General features: G+C 43.5%; 1 protein-coding gene across 2 annotated transcripts in view; it reads left to right on the forward strand.

The window, feature by feature from the left end:
• Sox5 (SRY-box transcription factor 5) overlaps positions 1-22,909 on the forward strand; it is a 1,007,323-nt gene that overhangs the window by 146,226 nt on the left and 838,188 nt on the right. For both annotated transcript variants that reach the window (XM_028891773.2, XM_028891774.2), the window contains exon 2: positions 15,535-15,614. The gene's annotated coding sequence lies outside the window, so the exon portion shown is untranslated. The remainder of the gene's footprint in view (positions 1-15,534; positions 15,615-22,909) is intronic.

A 22,909-nucleotide genomic window follows, 5' to 3' on the forward strand; every position in this document is an offset into this window, starting at 1 on the left:
ATAAACATTTGCATGTTAAAATTAAATTATGCACTTAATCATTGTATACTTAGTTTTAAAGTTCAGGCAGTATTAGAGGAAGAAAAATCAACTGCCCTGGAGGATGTTAGGTCATGGGGTAAGGCTTCATTAAAGTGCTAATGAGAGATTAACTCCCAGGGATTTTGAGGCCTGAGTAAGAATTTTACTTAATAAGTAATGAGGGGAAGGGATCAAGACCATAAGAGGAGATAAGAGCATCCACAAAAGAGGGGATGTCACAGCCAGAGATAACATGATGTGAGGCACTGTGGGTGAGGGATGCATGAAACTGTCTAGGGTTGCCTTTCTCCTGTATACTTCCTATGCATTATTGGAGGTGTTCAGAGTCTCCAGCAAGGAAGAGGCTAGGAAAATGAAGTCAATTACAGAGAGAATCTCAGTTTTATAACTACAACTCTAGCTTGCTTTGTCTCTAGGACATTCCTGGCTTTGAATCCTGACTCTGACACTGGTCCTTTGCTGTCTTGTGATCTTGAACAATTTTTCTAAACCTCCCAGACTCTATCTTCTTCAAGCAGGCCCCGTGGGTGCTGATATTTTCTATAAAGCAGTGCATGGGCCAGGCATGGTGGCACATGACTCTAAGTCTAGTCCTGGAAGAACAGAGGTAGGAGAATCTTGCAAATGTAAGGCTAGCCGGGTCAGCACAGTGAGTTTCAGACCAGCAAGGCTATGTGGTGAGAATGTATTTCAGAAAAAAAGCAGACAACTATAAGGAAACCCCTCGTATGGCATATGGCATATGGCCACCCAGTGTATAAGGAGAGAAGTTCATTTCCACAACTTTTTCTGTGTCCCCACATAAATACCTCCCTTTGTTTGCATGAAGCCCGCACCTAGAGGTCTGGAGAGAGACTAAGGAGTTGTGGACCCGGTTTGGGAGACCTGGGTTGTAGTTCCCAGTGCATAGTGACTTCAAGTGTGCACTACGGTGATTCTTCTCTCGAAGGGAAGGTTGGGGGATGGAAGTGTCTGACTCACAGCCTCATCAGTCAGCCCTGTATCGCATGGGCGGCCCAGTGACTTATAGAGCTGAATTCCAGTAACAGGTTGACTAAACCAGACATGTTCTGTTCTGGTAAAATGTAATTTATAACATCTCAACTCATTTTAAAAAGCCGTGGTTATGCCATGTTTGCAGAAAATGGCAAAGCTCACAGCAAATACCTGGAATCTTCATTAAACATGCAGAAACAGGCCAGGCCTGTGGCTTCATATCTGTTATCCCAGCATTCCAGAGGCTGAGGCAGGAGGATCACTGTGAGTTTGTGCTGCATAGTGAGTGACAGGCTAGTCTGAGTGACGAAGGGAGACCTTGTCTCAAAACAGCAAACAGCATCATCAACACCCCCTACACACACACACACACACACACACACACACACACACACACACACACACGATGAATGAAAACGCAGAGGTGGTGACTGGCCGGCTGTGAGCACTTTCTCAGATCAGGAAGAGAACAGTGCAGTGTGGTCTCCAGTGGCTGTGAGGCTGCGGATGGTGGTTCAAAGCAAGCACACGGATGCAGTGTGTCAGAGTCTCTCAAAAGATGCCCCTGAGACATACATGTTGAGAACACGTTCTCTCTAAACATGGAGCAGTCCACACTCAGAAGAAGGTACCGTTAGCCGGGTCACAGGGTCAAGGACTGTTGACTCTGGAATCCAAACCATAACCCTTTGATGTCTCTCCTCCAAGGCCACGTCTAACTAGTATTTTCTCTAAACATGGATTTTCATATCATTCTGCAGTGGGAGCTGGTGTGGCCCTGGACTCTCTAACGTCTCCCTCTCCGCTCTGTCTCCCTGCTTTGTTTCCACCCGTTAGTCTTGTAACCAGCCACTTACCACGTGGATTACCTTGTAATTCAAACTGTAAAAGCCCATGGCAGGTAACCCCACGGCTTGCAGATGGTGTTCCTGGTGTGTCAGCTGTCTGGGAGACTTTTTTCTTTCTTTCTTTCTTTCTTTCTTTCTTTCTTTCTTTCTTTCTTTCTTTCTTTCTTTCTTTCTTTCTTTCTTCTTCTTCTTTTTTTTTAACTACATTGTGGTCTGGGAGAGAGAGAAAAGGAAAAGAAAAAAGAAAACAACAAAAGATAAACCAACAGCCCACAAAGAAAAAGAGCCCAGCTTCTATAATTCGAAATTTGACAGAATGTCTTTGCTAACACTTCCCAAGCTGCCTTAAGACCAAAATTCATGTCTAGAAGCGTTTTCTGTGGCGCACGGACTGAAAGAGAGCGAGGCGAACGGAGCGTCGGGAAGCATGTGGAGGGTGCCACAGCAGACTGTGGAGCTCGGCTTCGGGTTGGTCTTTTGGTGGACTTATTTTTGGGGTGGAGAGCTGAGGCAGACATCCCCTCCAGCTATTGGTTGGTTTAGCTCGCTCTCACGGCAGCCCAAGGGGAAGAACGCTTGTTCAAACAGTAGATACTCCATAAAAGCTAACAATTATGGCAAGGTCTTTCAAAAGGAAAATTACATTAAAGATGAATGAGGGCATATTGAAATAATTACATTTTAAGGTGTGTAACATTAAAAGATATTGAATAGACTATCGACTGTTTTGTGGAAATAGCAATAATGAAATTCCTGTCACCTAATCTTACAATAATTGGGTTATTATTATGCAAATGAAGGTGTTACTTAAAAAAAAAAAAAAAGACAGTAAGGAGACCTGGCCTCCTTGAGGCAGCCCTTTATTTTGCAAGCTGGGCTGCCAGTTCTTAGATAGAAGCCCCAGACCCTCTTCTCAATAACTTGGAGACACTCATTTTTATGATTTGCTCTTCATTTACTCCACGGCATTTTTCATCTGCCACAGGGAGCAGATTGGTGGCTGGTGGTATGCTGTGTGTGTGCCTGTGCTAGCTTTATGTGGAACTCGAAGGAATAATTAAATTGTATAATTATTGCCCACTGTCATTTCTCAAAAGTGAAATGGAGTCACTTCTGCCAGAGATGCATGCTGCAACCCTTATCATCCCTCTGCACGTGCTCTGTCCCTGTTGTGTGGTATCAGGTGGTGGCTGAGTGTCACTGGAGCCAACAGTTCATGTTGGGCTAGTAGCTCTCCAAGGACACAGTTGTCCAACTATTGTGACTGGAGCGGTGAGTCCATTGGTCATGCTCGAATCATTGTCTTGTTTTGTTTGGCTCCCTCGGTACCCATCATATGAAGAGAAATAGATGGGGCAATTATCCTATTGGTTCAGGATCTGGATAAATCTGTGTGTTAGCAGGAAATGGTATTTCTCACCATGCACAGCCCAGGCATGGGCAAAGGGAATTGTATTTCCTGGGAACTTGTACAGCTTCTGCACAATGCTCCCTGTAGGGAATGCCTTGTTTCCAAGGGGTGGTGCAGAGGTTTGCTTTATAAATTCTCTGGGTTTTCTTCGTAGAGAAAACACCAAAACCAGGTGTAGGTTGAACCTTACTGACATCTCATGATGGAGTTATTTTTTATAGATTGAATACTCTAGATTAATCATGGCCAAGAAGTTTTGAGCAAAGCACAAAAGACAAATTTCACTCACCCAGTACTTTGGGTTCCAAGGATTAGGAGGTCAAGAAAATCTAAGCCTTATCAATTTATTTTAGAATCAACTGAGACTGAATAAATGTCAGGGCAGCTGCCGGCTTATGTCCTCCATCACTTTTCAGGTAGGACCTGGCTCAGAATGGCTGATGTGCACCACCACTGTGTTGTGTTCTGCCTCGTGGACAGATCTCAGAATCCGTTTCTGTTTATGTGATGAAAGGGTCTAGAAGGTGTTTGCTACTGGAAATAAAGCCTCAACTTTAGGCCACACCTTGCAAGAATTCACTATCCTGAAGAGATTAATTCTGGCTCATTGTGTTTTTACCAATCTCACTAATTTTCTTGCCTCAAGAGAGTAGGTCATTTAAAAATTTATTTTTATGGTTGTTACACTGTTTTTCATTGCATTTATTAATTGTACATGTGACTTTAGGACATTTTCCCAGAAGGATATAGGGTATGAATTAAAATTAATTCTATGAAAAGAAGTTTTGGAAGCTGAGAACTACAGCGTATAGCTTAGGTTAGACTGTTTTTAGTATCCTGGGAATTTCATTTGCAAAGCTTGGGTGTAGCTGGTTCTGCTCACTGGCATCCTGCCCATGGTATACCAGCTCAGTGTCCTGGTTTTTATTTTTTCTCTGCATGGCTTGACCATATCAGTCATTGCTTCTAGATCTCCCGGGATGGGGAAAAGACGGCTGTGGGGCTGAACACTAGCACTGAGTTATTTTCAACATCCCTTCTCGCATCTGTCAATCTTAATTTCAACTGGTCTGAAAACATGGAGAAGAACTATGGACTGTACTGGTAATGTTGATCCCTCCCTGAACTGACCTTTCCATCACTGAGGCTCCCCATGAAACCTGAGATGACAATGCTCAAGGTGTGGAGGAAACCACAAGGGGACCAGTAAGAGGTTCTCCTCAAAAAACGATAGCAGCCCCTCAGCTCCTGCTCACTGGTTTAGGGAATGATCAACAGGCTCTGCTGTTCTTGAGTTTCTGGCACACGTTGCCTTGACTAAGGCCACTGTAAGGCCAACCTTTGCAGACAGGATTACAGTGAGACTTCCTACTGCAGTTGCCACCAACCCACAGTGACGATGATGCAGGACAGGGTCCCAGGTGGGAGCACAGTCCATTGCAAGCCAAAGGAAGGTTAGACTCCACCCATTCAAATAGGATCGATACAGAAACAAATCCATTTTTAATATATGGAACGACCCATTATCATTCTGCACACTGTAGTGTGCTTGGAGAAGTAGGTGCCAGCCACAGTCAAACCAGTTTGTATCTCATGTGACTTTTGTTGCTACCAGATAAGCACAGGGACTCGTTTGGCCTAGAGCAGGAGACTGCCCTGCCACAGGTACAATGGTCTCTGACTGTGTCTTCCAGGGAGAAGCAGTGAAGACTACCCAGAGCGTCCCAGACAGGCCAGCAAGGGGACCACTGACACCCACTCCACAACACAGCATGCGTGGAGGCAAACTGGCTGAGGACAGGCTGGTTTGATCTTGGTTACAACCGAAACTCCTTTAGGGCTGGGAGACAGCTGTCAGTAAAGTGTTTGCCATACAGGACTGAGGATCTGGGTTCAGATTCCTCAGAACCCCAGATCCCACGTAAAATCAGGGCACACCTGGCAGTAGGCTGAGTCTGCAATCCTAGCACTGTGGAGGCAAAGGCAGAAAGATCCCTGCAGCTGAGCTCTAAGTTCAGTGAAACAATGTGTCTCCAGAGATGAGGGAGAGAGAAGGGAGATCCCACCATGTGCCCTTATTTACTCATGGCCATGGTTTTCTAGATGTATCATAATATTTCATTATGTTTTATCATCCAATTACACATCCATAAGCACTATCATTAGTTCTGACATTCACAATGTCTTGGTCTGTCCTTCAAGTTTGTTTTCGTCTGTGGGTTACTCTTCTGTTTGTTTCTCCTCCCATCTTACCTGTTTGTAGAATTGCCTGGTTGCATTTCTCATGGTGTTGCTTTGGCATGTTCCTTCATATCTTCTGAAACAAAGCAGCTTGCTCTGGAGACTTGACCAAACATGCTTGATCCCTTTGTAGGACTTTAAGGGGTTCTGTGACTTTTCATCAAGGGGAAGGTAATGTTATCAATCTCTTTGAGATGCTGACATTCACTGATGCTCAGTGCTTACAACCATTAATTCATTAGGATTGTGGTGTGAAAGAACCTAATTTTAGCATCTTGGTTTTTATTTATCACCTATAATCATTTATGAAAAGACACTTGAAAGTCAAGAACTCAAGTACCAACTTCTATGGTTCATATATAAAATGCAGGATTATAAAATTATTGTATCCTCTATTTTAGGTTTTATTATTTTTATTTTAATTGTATGAGTGTTTTATCTGCTTATATATACATCTGTGAACCATGTGCATGCAGTACCCACAGAAACCAGGAGAGGGCATTGGAGCCCCTGAAACTGGATTTAAGGGTTGTTGTGAGCCTCTATGTGGGTGCTGGGAACTGAGTTCGGTTGCTCTGTACTCTTAACCATTGGACCATCTCTCCAGACCTGTTGAGTCTTATTGTGCACCCTAGTATCCAGATAACTGACTGGTGTCTTGTTCTCCTGAAGAATAAACTGCCATTGGATTCATGAGTTTCAGTACAGTTGATGTGAGTCACCACAACTGTGATTCTTTGTCTTTGAAAGCCATACTCTCTCATCTTTCCCTGATGAAAAATTCCTCACATTGATTGCCAAGTTATTTACTATAATTGTAGTGTCTGGCCTATCCAAATATCTTTACTAAACTTATGCAGAACCTGCCCCATTGATTTCTCTAAGAATTCATTGTGTGTGCATGTTTTCTGTGGTCATTGGTACTGTTTGGTCAATATCCAAAGACCTAAACAGAAAGACTTACTTCATGTGCTTAAGAAATATTAGCTCCAGGACTCAAGTGTTAATTTGTGACTGTTGGATTTTATATCAAAACAGGAATTTCAGATTGACCTGGCTTCTAAGAAACCTATCAAAAGCTTTTCTAATATCTCTAGAGAAGAGCAGTCCTGGCATGGGACAGTCCCGTCTTTTATGCTTTGACCACAGTATGAGCATTTGAAATATTCCTGACGTGAGTGTTTCCTTGGCTTATTATGGCAAGATGTCATTCTACAGCATATATTTGGCCCCTCTGGGACTACTCACAATAAAATACATTGCAGGTGTGTGTGTGTGTGTGTGTGTGTACAACCTGGGGTATCACTCTCAGGAATGTCATCTACCTCTTTTGAGTCAGGGTCTCTCATTGGCCTGGAGCACTGGCTGCCCACCCAGCCCCAGGAAGACCCCTGTCTCTGCCTCTTTAGTCCAGTGATTACTTAACAATGATGCTGATATCAGAGAGGAGCTTTGCTGGGGGTGGGGGTAGTGGCATGCAGTGATACAGAGCTGATGGCACCCAGCAAAGCAGTGCAGCCCCTACTCCATAGTCATTGTAGATCCATGTGAGATGTTTCTGTTTTTATTGTTAAACCTACTTAGACTAACTGGAATGCTTTTGGAAATCTTTATCTTTTTTTTTTTTCTTAAAAAGTCTAACTAGATCATTATTAACTGGGAAGCAGAAAGCATCTGTGGTTTCAGGTTTCACAACCACAGAATGTGAAAAAGAGACCATCCCTAAGGGCCACCTCACACATTAGGGAAATGTCTCCCCTGTATCTGATAGTTCTCTTATTGCTGTGATAAATGACCAAAGCCACGTCAGGATAGAAGGGTTTATTTTGGCTCACAGTTTGAAGATACTGTCTACCACAGAGAAAAAGGCTTGGGCAAAAGCAGATCCAGCTGTGAGAGCTGGAGTGTGAGATGACTTGTCACACTACACCCTCAGTCAGAAAGCAGTGAGAAGTGAATGAGCCCCAGCCTTCCTGTCTCACTCACCATGAAACTGTGCACTGAACAAAGCCTTCCTCCCCTAAGTCCATCATGGAGGGAAAGACCCAGGCAAGGGAGCTCAACTCACTTTCTTCTTTTTATTCAGTCTAAGTTCTCAGCCATAGGATGGTGCTGCCCACACTCAGGGTAGGTCTCCCCTTCTCTGTCATTGGCCTCTGGAAACACTCGTACATAGACAAATCCACAGGTGTATCTCCTAGGTGACTCTAAATCTTGACCATCACCTCATAGCAAATCTCACACATTTCTTTGGCCCACATTGTGTACTATTCTTCTATATCCCAGACATGCTTTCAAGAGAATTCATTTATAGGTTGACTTAGGCCCAGGAACAGCAACTAGTCACTTGTAAAGACTATGGAGTCACCATAGTTTCCTTGAACTTAGTGGGTTCACCTGGCAGTTTTCAGTCAGTCCCTCTCACTGTGTAGGACTCACATGCAGAGGATGGCATCAGAGGGAGAGAAACCCTGGGTGTCCCCAGGCCTTACACTTGTATTTGACTGCAGTATGAAAGTATTGATCGATTATAACAGAGAAAAGGAAGAAGAGAAGCCTCACATGACACAAAGCATCCCAGGGTATGTGATGGGGCTGGAGATATCTATTCTGAGTTTTATTTTAAGTTTCACTGTGTATGAATTACACAGGCAACCCTGTCATTCCTTTAGGCCTCTAAACAAGCTCAGTGACAGCCAATTTGTCCAAAACATGACTAAACTTGCCTTTAAGATGTACTGTGTGCTGGGAGACTTATTGTAATAATTCCCATGCTTCTCACACCCCCTCTATCCTAGGTCAGAGAATGCCTTGTGTTCTACCCCGCTGCCTGTGATTTTTCTAGACCCAAGTCACTGTCTGCCTTTCCTTTCAGCTTTCTAGACTTTTCTCCTTTTCTTAAAACCCACAATATTAGCTCATTTTCTCATCTCTGTGTTCAAAGACCTGGCAATCGTGGAGGGAAATGCAATTTCCCGTGAGTCAAGTTGATTGTCAAGATGTAAAGTCACCTAGGAGACACACCTCCAAGTATGTCTGTGTCTGAGTGTTTCCAGAGGCCATTGACAGAGAAAGGCAGACCTACCTGGAGTGTGGGTAGCACCATCCTATGGGCTGCGAACTTAGACTGAATGATAAATGTAAGTTGAGCACCAGCACTAATCTCTTGCATCTTTCTGACTGTGGGTGTGGTGTGACCAGCCTTCTCTCACTCCAGCTGTCATGGTTGGATCTTCTCTTGCCCAGGTCTTTCCCTCCATAATGGACTTAGGGGAGGAAGGTTTTGTTCAGTGCACAGTTTCATGGTGAGTGAGACATGAAGGCTGGGGCTCATTTTGTGCCAGTGGTGACTTGGGGTGTGATCTATGTGTCTGGATTGGGACATAAAGATTTAACACTAGAATCAGGCTGTTTATAACCCATAAGCTTCACGCCTATAGCCTTATGTCTGCCAGCTAGGCCCCATGTCCCAAACTATCCACTGACTTCCCCAACAGCACCACCAGCTAGGACACAAGTGTCAAACCCAGCACCTGAGTTGACACTGCACAGCTGCTAACATACTTCTCTATGAAGCTTGTCATTGACCATCTCTGCCTTTGGGTCCTTCCTGCCATTGTCCTCTGCAGAGGTTGGCATGTATTTTCTGTTCATTTCATTTCAATCAATTTGAGGAGTCTTTGAACTCTTACTGACATCTTGTATTATTGATTATCATCTTCTTGAAGTGGAGACCTTTGATGTCTGAAAGAGTCCCATGGAAAGGATCTGTTCTTCATGTTACCAACTCAACAAGGGAAGAACTGGAGATTTTGTCATTTTTAGACCCAAAGCTCCCATTTATTAAGTTGTGGCTATAAGTCTGATGCAGTAACACATGCCTACAGCTATTATCTCAGCTCTTCACACACATACTCAGAAACACTCTGTCTGGTAGGCTAAACAAAAACCTGTCTCAAAATAGTTGAGATAAGGAACGGGACTATGTGAGGATACTAGAAAAAATGTTAGGACATCATTAATAACTCATTTCTCACTCCACTCTGTATTCCATCTCTTTCTTCAGCTTCTTTAGGTTTAATATTAGGGAGAATCTCTCTGCAAGATTTGCAGCTTCACATCTAAATAGTTCTTAGAGGGAGAGAGAGGAGACTGAGGGATCGAGATTGATTTTTAGGATCTACCAATGGCTGGGTGAGGGTGAACACGCTGTTGTTTCCTAGAGCTTGGTATTGCATTCTTAGTCCTGAGCAGTCATCCATAGAGTTTAAAGGGATTCAGGTCAACCCTCTACCCCAAACTCTGAAGATTGACAGGCCTGGCCCTCCAATTGGAAACTTACACTGTTTAGCTATGGACATGATTTAGTTCTACAGGTGAAGTCATGTGGCCAGAGTCCTTCAGATGTGCATTGACTCTGGTACCAGTTTCCATACATAGTAATGTTTCTATTAAACCATGTCTGAATGTCAACATTCATAAATCATATCTACTGTAGGGTCCTCTTTCTGGCATTTGGTGCTTCTACTTTATTTAATCTCTTATTTTCTACCATTATCTTAAGTGAGTACATGTTTGCTGAGTGACTTGATTTCTTTACCTAGGATGTGAGCCAGTCACCAAAACCCCTTACCTAGTTCTTGGCATCTGGACACTTTCATAGATCCCAGTGGACTCAGAGAAGTCACACACAATGGGGAGATTTATGATGCTACTCTGCAAGTTCAGAGATAAGGAAGCATTGGCCAGTAACACTGCCCTTTGATGCCTAACCAGGTGCCTGAGTAGAAGCTGGAGATTGTGGCTGTGTGACCTGGAAGAGTCCAGGATCTCCCAGAAGGAAGATGTGTGTCCTCCATGGAGACCTCATGCCAGGCCATAGTGAGCTGTGGACCATAATGACCTGGCTCTCAGAGCACAGAGATGAAAGTAGGGAGATCCTGTTATCTCTGGCACTTCCTGAGATGCAGGGCCTGCTCTGCTCCTGTTCCAGCCTGCAGTGAGCCCTGCTATTCAGGTTCTTCCTGCCTCCTCAAAGCCAGGGGGAGACCACCCACTGTCTCACAGTACCTCAGGTCCTCCCCTTTAAGAATTCCAGATGCCCAAGATGAGTTTTCTATAAATGTTTATGTTATATTTCAGGTACTTTTTTTTTTTTTTTTTAGTCTATGGACATAGAAACCCATGCTTTCCTATAACCCCATACTCTAGACATTCTGGACACTCTCCCACATTGACATCTTTCTCTGCTAATGACTTTTGCATCTTTGAAGTACCTGGATCACAGCTTCTTTACTAGTGAGTTTAGTGAGTTTAATGACTTTGTTTTCTGTTTCATCTAACAAAGTACGTTGCAGGCATTGCTCAACAATATATTTAATTTGACTTAGTATTCATACAAGGGTTGAGACTGTCTGTGATACTAATATTAGGATCAGAATTTGCATCTTATTCATGGAAAGGGCTTGGGTTCTGCTGTTACTGTGTAAGATCTGTGCTGAGAACTTTGAGCATTGAACAGAATTTACCAGCCCTGCTCTCAGATTGGTATGTTGATCCTACCCCTTTTATCAACTTAGTCTTTTTTGTTGTTCTTTCCCCCACTTTGTGTGTGTGTGTGTGTGTGTGTGTGTGTGTGTGTGTGTGTGTGTGTGTGTGTTCTTCTACCCTTGCATGTGTGGAAGTATTATGCTTCACCTTATTTTTGAGACAGTCTCTCACTGAGCCTGGCTGGCCAGCAGAGGCCCCAGGGTTTTCCTGACTTTTTCCTCTCCCCAGTGCTGGGGTTACAGATGTGTTTACATGGGGGCTAGGTTAGCCAAGCGTAGGTGCTCATGCCTGTACAACAGACAATTTACCCACTGACCTACTGCATTAGCCTCTACTCCTTAACATAAAGCTTAGGCGTTAATGTGGGCTTTCTTTTGATTTAGAATATAGAATTTGATGTTTTCTTAGGGGTTTTGCTCTAATCAGGAACAATGACTTTGTGTGATGAAAAACATTAGAATATGGTATGGTGTCTAAGTCAAGCTAGCTGCCTGTGATAGTTTCCACTGATCATAGTGGTATGATAGCTGGAAGGAGACAGATTGTTCCATGGAATGTGATCCATTAACACTGAAAGCAATGGATTAGTAGACTGTCTTCTCATGACCACTCTACAGCGCTGAGGAAAATGGGTCTGCCCACCTCCTGACTCTTTCCCTAGTGAAGTCATATTTTACCTGTAGTCTATCACAATTGGCAGAGGGTGTATACACCTATCTTGCTTCTTACTTAGTAGGGGACATCCATAGCTAACTGATGAGACATGAGGTGAGCTTTCATTAGCTGTTTTGATAGTCTTTGCTGTCATAGTTGGGCTTTTCTGGTCTTTTTCTTTCTTACACCAACCCGAGGAGGCCAAAAAGAAAAAAAAAAAGAAGAATTAAATATAATTTGCATCTGCTGTAGAGATGCCTCTAAGATAGTTGCTCAGAGGGAGCTAGGGATTCTGGGAGAAAGCCTGAAAGAGGACAGGACTAGGCAAAGGTGGTAGAGACAGGGGTCTTCAGAGGTATGGGGTAGCAGCATGGCACTGAACATGGTGGTGTTCCTTCTGCAAGGTTCTTTTGTTACAAACATCTAGGGAGGCAGCAGTCCTGTCTAGTTCCTGTGCTGGGGGGGGGGGGCAGCTATGCAGCTTCAGCTCAGCCCAGGTGCTCCAGTCGGGGATGACAGCTGCAGCATTCCGGCTTCCTTCCCATTCACCGACTTCCTACTGGAATGCTGAGCACCTGGGCTGTTTTCCTGTTCCCAGAAATATATATATATATGTCACATGTGACCCTGTTAGATGAGGGGAAGGCCCTAGGCTCTATCTGTCCATGATGCTACATGGTACTGTGTCATAGCACACTGGTCTGGAACACAAGGACATTTGCACATCCAACCCTTTGTGAATAGCAACTCAAGGAACCCACATTAGCTTGTGAACCATGTTTTCCCCAGGAGTAAACAGTGTATGTACGTGGCTGCGATCTTAGCTCTTGAATGCTGACTTTTTCTCCTAGTGTGAACCGAGTATTTGTTCATATTTAGACAGCTTCTAGGTGGAGGTAATTTAGGCATTTAATCAGATATAAAGCTATGCTAAAAACAGGAATAGCTCATTATAGATTCACAGATCTGTATATGTGTGTGCTCAGGGATGAAAATAATACTGGGATACATTTCAGAGGAAAGAGATGAGTGAAAATAAGAAAAAAAAAACTAATGGATTTGAGCCCAAGTAAATGAAACTCTATTATTTAATTATAGTATCCGACTGCGAATATAAATGGAAGATGAGCAAGAATTTTTTCTCCTGCTTGGATTATAGAAGATTTCATGACTAAAAGGGAAAGTCTGTCACTCAGAGCTCCACACTAGAGGTCTGATTCTTCATAGAGTGAATCAGGGAACAGAGAAAATATTTTGGGAATTGAGGACGATGTCTTTTGCACACACTCAAGGTTTTTATATCTAAAATGAGTAAAATTGTACATTGGAATAAAGGTTTTGTCCATCCAATTTCCAATTCTGTGTTGCCTAGATAGATAGGAAAATGTCTCACTCTACAGAGGAAATAGAGTCACGATTTCCTTTTTGAAACCTTTCTGGGCTCCTCACTGAAGTATCGATGATCAGGCCATGTATTTGTTATCCATTGCTGCTCTTGGCAAGTGGGTGCATTGCAGCCCTGGTTTCCTGGTTCTGTGCCAGTGCAGATGACTGGGGGTAGTCCATCTGCCATGTTCTTATTTTGCCTCCCTTAAGGAAATGAAGTGTAATTGAATGCCAAGCAGACTGTTAACACATTGGAGAGAAAAGTTAATATTTTTTCCTCTCACAGTGTCTCTCAGTACCTTCAGACCATGGTTCTAGCTCAACTCTGCAGTTGACTCATCTTGACCTTGGGGAGTTAACTTTATATGTCTGCAATTGATTGTTGGTAAGGGAACTGTTCATCCTGTTTATATTCCTAGCAGGCTATGTATTGTTGAGAGTTCATGGTATGATAAATAGACTACGTGGAGTTTCAAAGACTTTTCTAGACTCACAATTTTTGTCTCTTTTAAAACTGCCTATTCCAAAGTGATGTAAATCAAAAGATAGATACCTTGAGGTTTTGAATGAGAATTTTTGCCCCTTATTTCTGTCGTCTGCCTTGGGAATGTAGATATGTGCTTTTGTTCTGTATGGTAGAAGACAGGATAATGTTATGCATAGTTACATTTGTCTAGACATTTGAATTCTTCATTTACTGCCTTTACCAGTTTTCAGAATTATTCAATAGAGCACACCTTATTGATTCATGCCATACTATATTCAAACTGGTAAGGTGATGACACTAGCTTAGCATGATGCTATGTATCTATAACGCCATACACCTAGAGAAACTGCTAAGAAAGAAATGACTGGTTAAAAAAAATCCACAACTTAGGAGCATTAAAATGAAGTCAAAACTGTGAAATAAGAATTGAAGGCAGGAAGAAAACAGAAGTGAGAAATGGAGGGGAAAGCCCAGGGGAAAAATGCACTCATAGCCCTAACACAACAATATACACATTAAATGTAAATGATCTAAATACAACAATTAAAAGATACATTGTCAGACCACAAAACAGGATCAAAACAAGCCTATGTATAAGAAATTGTTCATCTAGGTGTGGTGGTCCATATCTGTGATCCCAGTATCCAGGGAGGCTGAGGCATGAGGATTGCTATGGGTTCAAGGTCCACCTGGGCTCCATAGTGACTGCTAGGTCAGTAAGGAGCATATTCCAAGACCTTGTCTAAAGAGCAAACAAAACAACACAAAAGAAACTATTGAATTGAATAATGTGTGCACTTTGGAAAATGAATGGATGAAAAGATGTATCACAAAATATTAGTGGGAAATGAGAATTATTCAATGAACTTAAAAGCAGTAATCTTCAAAGCAAATTAAATCACCAGTTTAAAGGATGACATATATTATAATGTTTTCAAGCCATCCTGAATGTCTGTGTGCTGAGTAACTGAAATGCAAGATGAATGGAAACATGAGAAAATTGGAAATAAAATGGCCAAGTCCACAATGATAACAGAAGATGACAACAACCTTCTGTTTAGAATCATTTGACCACTACCCCTCTCTCCTGACCTAGTTTGTGTTGCCACAGAGGCCTCTGGCTTTTGCTGGACATGCTTGTCGGCTCTCACCACAGGGCCTTTGTTCCTACTGTCCCCTCTGTCTAGAGAACCGCCCTCTCTGCCCTGCTCACTCACCGTAGCTAAGCCTGTGCTCAAATGTCCCCTCATCTTTCCAGAAGTGGTGTTCCCACCAAAATCTGCCCCTTCCCTCACTTCCTCTTCTCTCATCAGAAAGAGATGTGAAAGTTGGCAATATTCAGCATCTTGGATACATATTCAGTGCTTTTTTCCTTATTGTCCCCAAATCTTCCTCAAGAAGTGATTAAGGACGCCTAGCTGAGGAGCAGGATTGTGTGGTAGCTGGTCATATTGCATCAGCAATCTAGAAACAGCAGACAGGAAGTAAGTCTGGGCTAAACAACCTCAGGGTCCATTCCCGGTGACCCACTTTCCCAAGAAAGGCTCTACAACCTTCTAACTGGGCACTAGCACCTGGGGACCAAGTGTCAAACACAGGGGCCTATGGGGGACATTTCATAGGTAAACCACTGTGGATAGGAACTTCAAAATCCCCCAGCAGGCTTCTCTATCCTGCATTGTCTTTTATTTGGAGCATTTTATTTGAAATAAACAATGGAATTGTTGAGAATAGGCAATGTAATTCACTCTTTTCTCTGTCACTGAGTACTCTGTATCGACAGGGTTTTCAGTGTGTTGCTCTGTCATGTGTGGTTGATTCCTTCTAATAGTGTTTTCCTGAACACCTAAGTTTTCGTAGCCATAATACTGCCTGTATAGACCATGGACCTAAATGAGCTGACTCTAATTCTCTTCTAGACACTCTAACCTGTTGTGGTGCCAAGATCTACTTCCAGAGGATCCTTAGAAGTCGTGGACAAGCCCCCCACATGTGGCAGGTATGACTTCTTCATGTATACACGGAGATCCTCCATTTAGCCATATAAGCAGTGATGTGGGATGCATCTAAGTTCTCAGTGAGGCTATTTGGCCTCAAGTTCCCATGGCATAAGTCTCCGGCTCCATTAGATCCATAATTTATTTCCACCCTCTCATCCCTGGTCGAGCATATGTGGACATTTCTCAAAGGCACTCTTATCCGCCCTTTCTATTGTCTTCTTCTTCCTCCTCCTACATTACTTTTTGCAGTGTTTCAGTGGAACTCAGGGCCTCTTGCATTCTAGAATGCTAGGCAAGGGCCAACCACTGAGTTTTAGCCCCAGCCACACACTATGATCTACCTTCCAGAGACTTCTGCCCTTCTGTTATGCTTTCCAGGCACATCCTGGGCCCATCTGATAATCATGATGACCAGAACAAACCCTGTTGGGTGTCATAAAACTCCCTGACCTTTGCACTGTCACCCTGAGGCATGGTGCTTGTTCCATGGACTGTATTCTAGGACATAGTCTTAACATATTATCTTGTCATTTCTAAAATCTAAGCTTTACCCACACAGGGAATTCTCTCTTACCTTTATCTCCCCATAACAGTTTCACCCTGAAACATACTTTGAACAAGCCCAACTTGGAAACTGCTTTAGTTAAGTTTACTATTGCTGTGATAAAAAAAAAATTATGACTAACACAACTTGAGGAGAAAAGGGTTTATTCAGCTTACATTTCCACATCACAGTTCATCATCAAAGGATGTCAGGACAGGAACTCAAGCAGAGCTGGAACTTGTAAGCAGGAGGTAATTTAGAGGCCATGGAGGGGAGTTGCTTACTGGCTTGTTCTCCATGGTTTGTTCAGCCTGCTTTCTATAGAACCCAGGACCACCAGCCCAGGGATGACACCTCCCACATCAGTCATCAAGAAAATGCCCTACAGGTGTGTATACAGTCTGATCTTATGGAGGTATTTTCTTATTGAGATTCCTTCCTCTCAGATGACTTTTTAAGCTTCTGTCAAGTTGACATAAAACTAACTACTCAGCACAGAAGTAAAGCAATCACATGTAGCTAGAGTTTTCCTGCCTTGCCCACATTCAGGACAAATCTTTGTCACCCACCAGTCCCACAGCCGCTCAGACCCAACCAAGTAAACACATAGACTTATATTGCTTACAAACTGTAAGGCCGTGGCAGGCTTCTTGCTAACTGTTCTTATAGCTTAAATTAATCCATTTTCATAAATCTATACCTTGCCACGTGGCTTGTGGCTTACGGACATTTTCACATGCTGCTTGTCATGGCGGTGGCTGGCAGTGACTCTCTCTGCCTTCCTGTTCCAATTCTCCTCTCTGTTAGTCCCACCTATACTTCCTGTCTGACCCCTGGCCAATTGGTGTTTTATTTATTGACCAGTCAGAACAATTTAACATACAGACCATCCCACAGCAATCACAGTATTTAAATTTTATCTCTTGGTCAAATTTAGGTCTTAATCAGGCTCCAGACCTTATAGGCTCACTTGCAGATCAAAAAGACTTTTCTGAGTATTTCTAATCTCCAGCCAGAAGCTGCATATCAGCTGTGCCCAACATCAGGCCACATCCACAGCTTCAAAGTCAACAGCAAATTGTCTCTCCCGCTCACTGAGGCTCATGTCAGTGGGACCTGCAGTGAGGAGGAACCTTCATATTTTCTTGTTTGTTGTTGGTTTGTTGTTTGTTTGTTTACCAGTCACCTGTTCATTGAGTCATTGGCTGCTGCAGCTGAATTCTAAAGGGTTAGAACATGGAAAAGAAGAATGGAAAAGAGCTTGGGGAAATCTCCCATGAACTGGTGCTCTGTTAAGTTAGGTGTGCTTTGTAGTTCTGGTAGAAATTTAAGTCTGCTTTTGGGGGGATTTGAGTATTTCCCCTACTGGACTCATCTGGCTTCAACTGTCTTATATTGAGCATGGCTTCTCCTACAGTGTGCACTGCCTGCTTAGTTCCTGTTTTTCATATAGTCTATTCTCCATGGAGTTTAGAAGTGTTAGGTGGATGAGCCCACTGGTTTTCTTGAGGAGCTGTCTAGCTATCTTACACACAGCTGACATGCCCATGAAGCATGCATCTTATTGGTCTACATGAAAAGGAAGGGGGACAAGTTTTTCTCAGAATCCAGACCTGTTCTTTTCCCAACCATCTTGACTTCCAGAATTCCACCATGGTAAGCCAGTCTCTAGTCCACTGGGTCTCTGAACCTTGGGAGATAGAGCCTGGTAGGCCTTCTGGAAACTTTGGTGGGTAAACTGCTTGCTGAAAAGTGAGAGGACTGAGCTTGGATACCCAACAGCCATGCAAAAGATGGACCCAGTGGTGTGCATCTGTGACCTCAGAACTGGGGCTTGTTAGCTAGCCAGCTCAGCCAATCAGTGAACTCCAGATTCAGTGAATGGCCCTTTGTCAAAAATAAGGTGTAGATGGTTAGAGGAAGACAGCTGATGCCATAGAAGCAGGGAAGTTCCATAATTGATTTCCCATAAGGCAAGAGGTTTGTTCAGCATCCCACTGAGCCATGAAACCTCCCTGTTAAATTTTAAAACCATCGAACTCCTCCTCAGTTTCTTTCAAATTCTGGATCTGGAGCTGGTCCTTTACTTGTGAATTTCCCAGCTGTTCAGTGAAGGTGCCTCGGTTGGATCTTCCTGTCAAAGATCTGATCATTTTACCCCAAACAGGGACAGTGGAAGCAGGAGGAAACTCATGCATGAGAGTGAAGAACATTAAGATTGCAGCTGTCTTCCCCTCTCGATACTCCCTGGTCTCTCCGGGGTCTACACCTGTCTTGACTACACTGAATTTTCATGCCGAGGGGTCGCTCTCTCCTCTTAAGTTAGCGAACCTATACAAAGGTCTCTCCTAAGCCCACTGCTGCGTATAGGAACAATGCTAGTTTCCCAGAGGACATCGAGCTTTTGGTCCGCACACTTCACATAATTGGTTCTTCCCTCCCCATGCCTTCTGCTCTGTGAATACTTTCCCACTGATGGAAGTCTGGGGTGTAACCATTCAAAGGGTTGCCCAGGGGAAAGAAGTTGTACTTGTGTAAAAAAGGCCAAATATTTCTAGTATTCTGTTCCATACGCTAAAGAAATAAGCCTTTGCTCTTTGGGCTCTTTCCGTGTTGTTCTAGTTTTTATAACAGCTCAGCATATTTTATACTAAGGGTTTACTGTGGAAGTTTGAGAGGGCACTCCTGGGAATATGTCTCATGCAGGTGGCCTTCGAACAACAGTCTATTGTCTCAGAGCTCTAGGGTACTGATGTTCACAGTAATGGAGCCAGCAAGGGTGGGCCTTTCTGAAGGCTTTGTGGGAAAGTGCCACATCTTTTCTCTGTCTCCTACACTGTTCCTTCTCAAGTGTGTTCTGGGGTTTGGATAAGTGTCCCCCAAATACCCACATATCAACACCACATGCCCTGGGTGTGCCAGTGGGAGGCAAGTGGAGCAAGGAGGTCAGACCTGGTGTCAAGTCTTTAGTTTTCAGGGTTATGGGTGCCTCCATATTGACTGTGCTACCTCGTCCAGTGTTTGTGCCTCTCTCTGGCTCATAATATGATTGGCTTTATTTCACTGCATGCTTCAGCTGTGATGCATTATGGGCATCAAACTGGTGGGGCCCAGTGACCCTGGACTCACTTCTAGAAACATGTTCCAAAGTAACGCTTTTTCTCTATGTGAAGTATTTGCCTCATGTATTTTGTTATAGTGATAGAAAGTTAACATCACACATCTGTCACTATGCTCACATTTCCCTTTTCTGCTTATTTGTTTTGGTTTTTCAAGACAGGGTTTCTCTGTGTAGCCCTGGCTATCCTGGAACTTGCTCTGTAGACCAAGTTAGCCTTGAGCTCAAAGATCCCCCTGCCTCTGCTTTTGAAGTGCTGGTTAAAGGTGTGCGCCGCCATGCCCAGCTCCACCTTATTCTTCTGGCTGACTGTCCACATAAATGACCTCATTTTAATGAATCACATTTAGCGAGACTAGGTCACATTCCACAGTACTGGAGATAGACCACCCCAGGCCAGCATGATGGCTGGCCTGGTAGACTGATAGAGGTGCTTGTTGCTAAGCCTAACTACTTGAATTCCATCCCTGGAACCTATGTGGGGGAAGAGAGAACTAATGCCCTAAAGATGCCCTATGACCTCCACATAGGCAATATCGACACATGCCTGCCACCCACATAAATAATAAGTGTAAAGAGAAAGAATTTCATCATCTCAATTTTGAGGGAGACACTATTTAGCCTAGAGGGCTAGAACTCAAGGAGGCTGAATTCAAGTGTCTTTAAGGTCACACAACCTTAAAGTCACAGTGCAGAAATTCTGGGCCATGTGGAGCAGAAAGAGAGTCACTCTTTTCCAAATAGCCATATTCCACCCAGAAGTAGCTCTCCCATAAACATGAAATTGTGCCACCCCTGAGTGACCCAAGAATCACAAGCCTCCAGAGCCAGTGGTCCAAGCTGACATCATAGTCTTGGCTAGAAAACCAATTTGTAGCTGAATTCACCAAACAGGTAATGCAGGATTGCAGAGTTTCCTCAGCTATTAAAATGGTGCAGTGTTCACCGATATCCTTCTGTGGCCTGGAGTTGCATTTTGGGGGCCCTTGACCTGTATCCATGTTTAACTAGGCTGTGTGTGTGGTCTCCTTCACAGGAGGCATATGTAAACAGAACATAATAAAGCAACATGGTGAAAACATACAAAAGAATAAAGATAAACTGTTTGCTTGAAGTCCCTTCAAGGGACTTACAGAATAATGGGATTAACTAATGGCTTTGCTAGAAAAGGGTGAACTGTGTTGAACTTCACCAGGGATATTATTTGAAATTCTCGGGTTGTTGTGAATGTTTCCGTTTCTGAACCTATTCCTACTGCCTCCTGAGTGGAAGATGAGATTGACATCGGCTTAGAAACCAAGCTTGATGCACAATGGGCCTGATCAGAGTCTGGTAATATCCATCACTGTCTTATTCCAGGTGGTAATCTTTTTTTCTTTATCATTTCTTTAGTTAGACCTGATGTACATGCCATCAGATGTGTCCTTGGTAAGACCTTTCTTGCCAAAACTCTAGTGGATGTTCACATACTAAGAAATATGTGTAGTGAGAAATATTTTTTTAAATTTCACTTTAAGGAAATGACATTAGGGAAATTTAGCTAATGGTGTGTATGATTTCAAGTAAAGCAGACTGCTGGACATGTAAATAAGGCTGGTGTTGGTGTGTGGGTTTTAAGAGATTGAGTGGGAGAGCTAATGAAAATTAAAGCCAGTTACAAAAATATTATAAATCAAATGTCTTATTATAAATCAAATACAGCCAGCTACAAATACTTTTACATAAAGACTGAAAAACAGGAGTCTGAAAAACCCTGCTAGGAAGCTGGAGAGATGCCCAGTGGTTCCGAGGACTGGCTGCTCTCGCAGAGGTTCCTGGTTAAACTCCCAGTACCCACTTGGTACTCAACCATCTGTAACTCAGGTCCCGGGGATCGGACACCCTCTTCTGAACTTCACAAGTACCATGCACACACGTGATGCACATGCATACACACAGGCAACACAGTCGCCCCGTGAAATAATAGAACAAATGAATCTTTTAACAAGTCCCACTAAGGGAGCCAGGCATGGTAGAGTCTATACCTGCCATCTCAGCACTTGGGAAGTAGAGGCACAGGATCGGGAGTTCAGGTCCTCCTCAGCTACGTAGCAAATTCAAGGCCAGCATGGTCTATGTGAGACCCCAGAATCAAACTAAAGAACTTCCTAACAAAAATAACCAGAAATAACCTAAGTTATCAGGGTCCACTTGCCACTGTTTTCTTCCTGAGTATTGACTCTAAGGGACCTCGTCATGCTAGGCAAGGGCTCCACTCCCAGCCTGGCATCAGATTATTGATGAACACTCATGTGCTGTGTGGAGATGACTTTAGGAATGAGTGTGTATAGGGCTGTGCTGGCTGAGCAATCCTCGTCTCCTAATGGCATCATGGTGACCCCAATGTGCCAGTGCAGGCTGGGGTTCCTGGTGTACTGATGCCTCTGAGAACAACCCGATGTTATACCATGTTTGTAAAAGTGTAGTGTGTATGGTGTTTGTTAAGCATAATAACCACTATGTTAATTGCAAGGTGAGTTGGTACAGGAACTTGACTAGAAAGCTGTTCGCAGAAACAAAGAGAGGGTCCACTTCACTGAGGGAGACAGGCTAAGGCATAGGAAGATGGAAATAACAGGACAAGCAAACAGCATGTCAGAAACAACAGAGAACTCTACTGGGGGCGGCACCCTGGGAGGACCTGTGCCAGTTGTCCCATTGGCAAGGGAAGTTTCCGAGTAGGGAAGGAATGTATCTAAAATTTTATCTTACACAAAATCGACGTGCAGCAACGTGATGGGATAGAGAGCTCAGAAAGACAAACTAGAGCTAAGAGACCAGCAGGGAGCCAGGAGCAGCAGGCCGCTGAAGGCAACTCACACCAGCTAGACTGCTCGGGCCTCACCGTACAATGTGCTCATTCACATGCTGTTGAAAGGAAACTTGGTAGGAACCAAGCTTTAATATGTTTACAGTTTTCTTCTTTGACATTTTCATACATGCATACATTGTATTCTGATTACAGTCACTTCCGAAGTTCATCTTCTCTTCTCCCCTCCTGTTCACTCTGGACCCCTTCTTAACAAGTTCATCTACTTTCATGTCTTTAAAAAGAAAAAGAAAAAAAAAACCAAACTCACGTCTTTGAGTTTCATTTGAGTTGTTTGCAGGAGCATGGGTGGGCACCTCACCTGTGGCTACAACACTGAGAAAACTGACCCCCCAGAAGCCGTCACCTGCCAGCAGCTCCTCAGCTAGGGCTGGGACCTCGTGACTCCCTCCACCAGGTTTAGAAGCGCAGTCATTTTGCAGTGCCTTCTCTTTCTGAATCATTGCTCCCCTATTACATTTCTATTCCCACAGAGTGACATGGCGCACCCCTACACATTTCCTGCTCACAGTTCTGCATTTTATTGTCTTCATCTCTAAGTTGTAAGTGTCAGGCTTCATGGTTATAGATAGAGCCCCAAAGTGATGCTGTGGTACGGTAATTTCTTAAAACATCGTTGTAACAGAGGAACAGAGAAGATGCAGAGGCTAAGGGGTGGGCCAGTCATATTGGTGCAATGGAAAAGCTTGGGTTAGGATTCTCATACTGCGGGGAAAGGTACAGATAAGTCAGGGGCTTAAACTTTTTATTGGGCATCTGTGTG

This window comes from Peromyscus leucopus, chromosome 3 (genome assembly GCF_004664715.2).
Source record: "Peromyscus leucopus breed LL Stock chromosome 3, UCI_PerLeu_2.1, whole genome shotgun sequence".
In the NCBI taxonomy this organism is placed as follows: Eukaryota; Metazoa; Chordata; class Mammalia; order Rodentia; family Cricetidae; genus Peromyscus; species Peromyscus leucopus.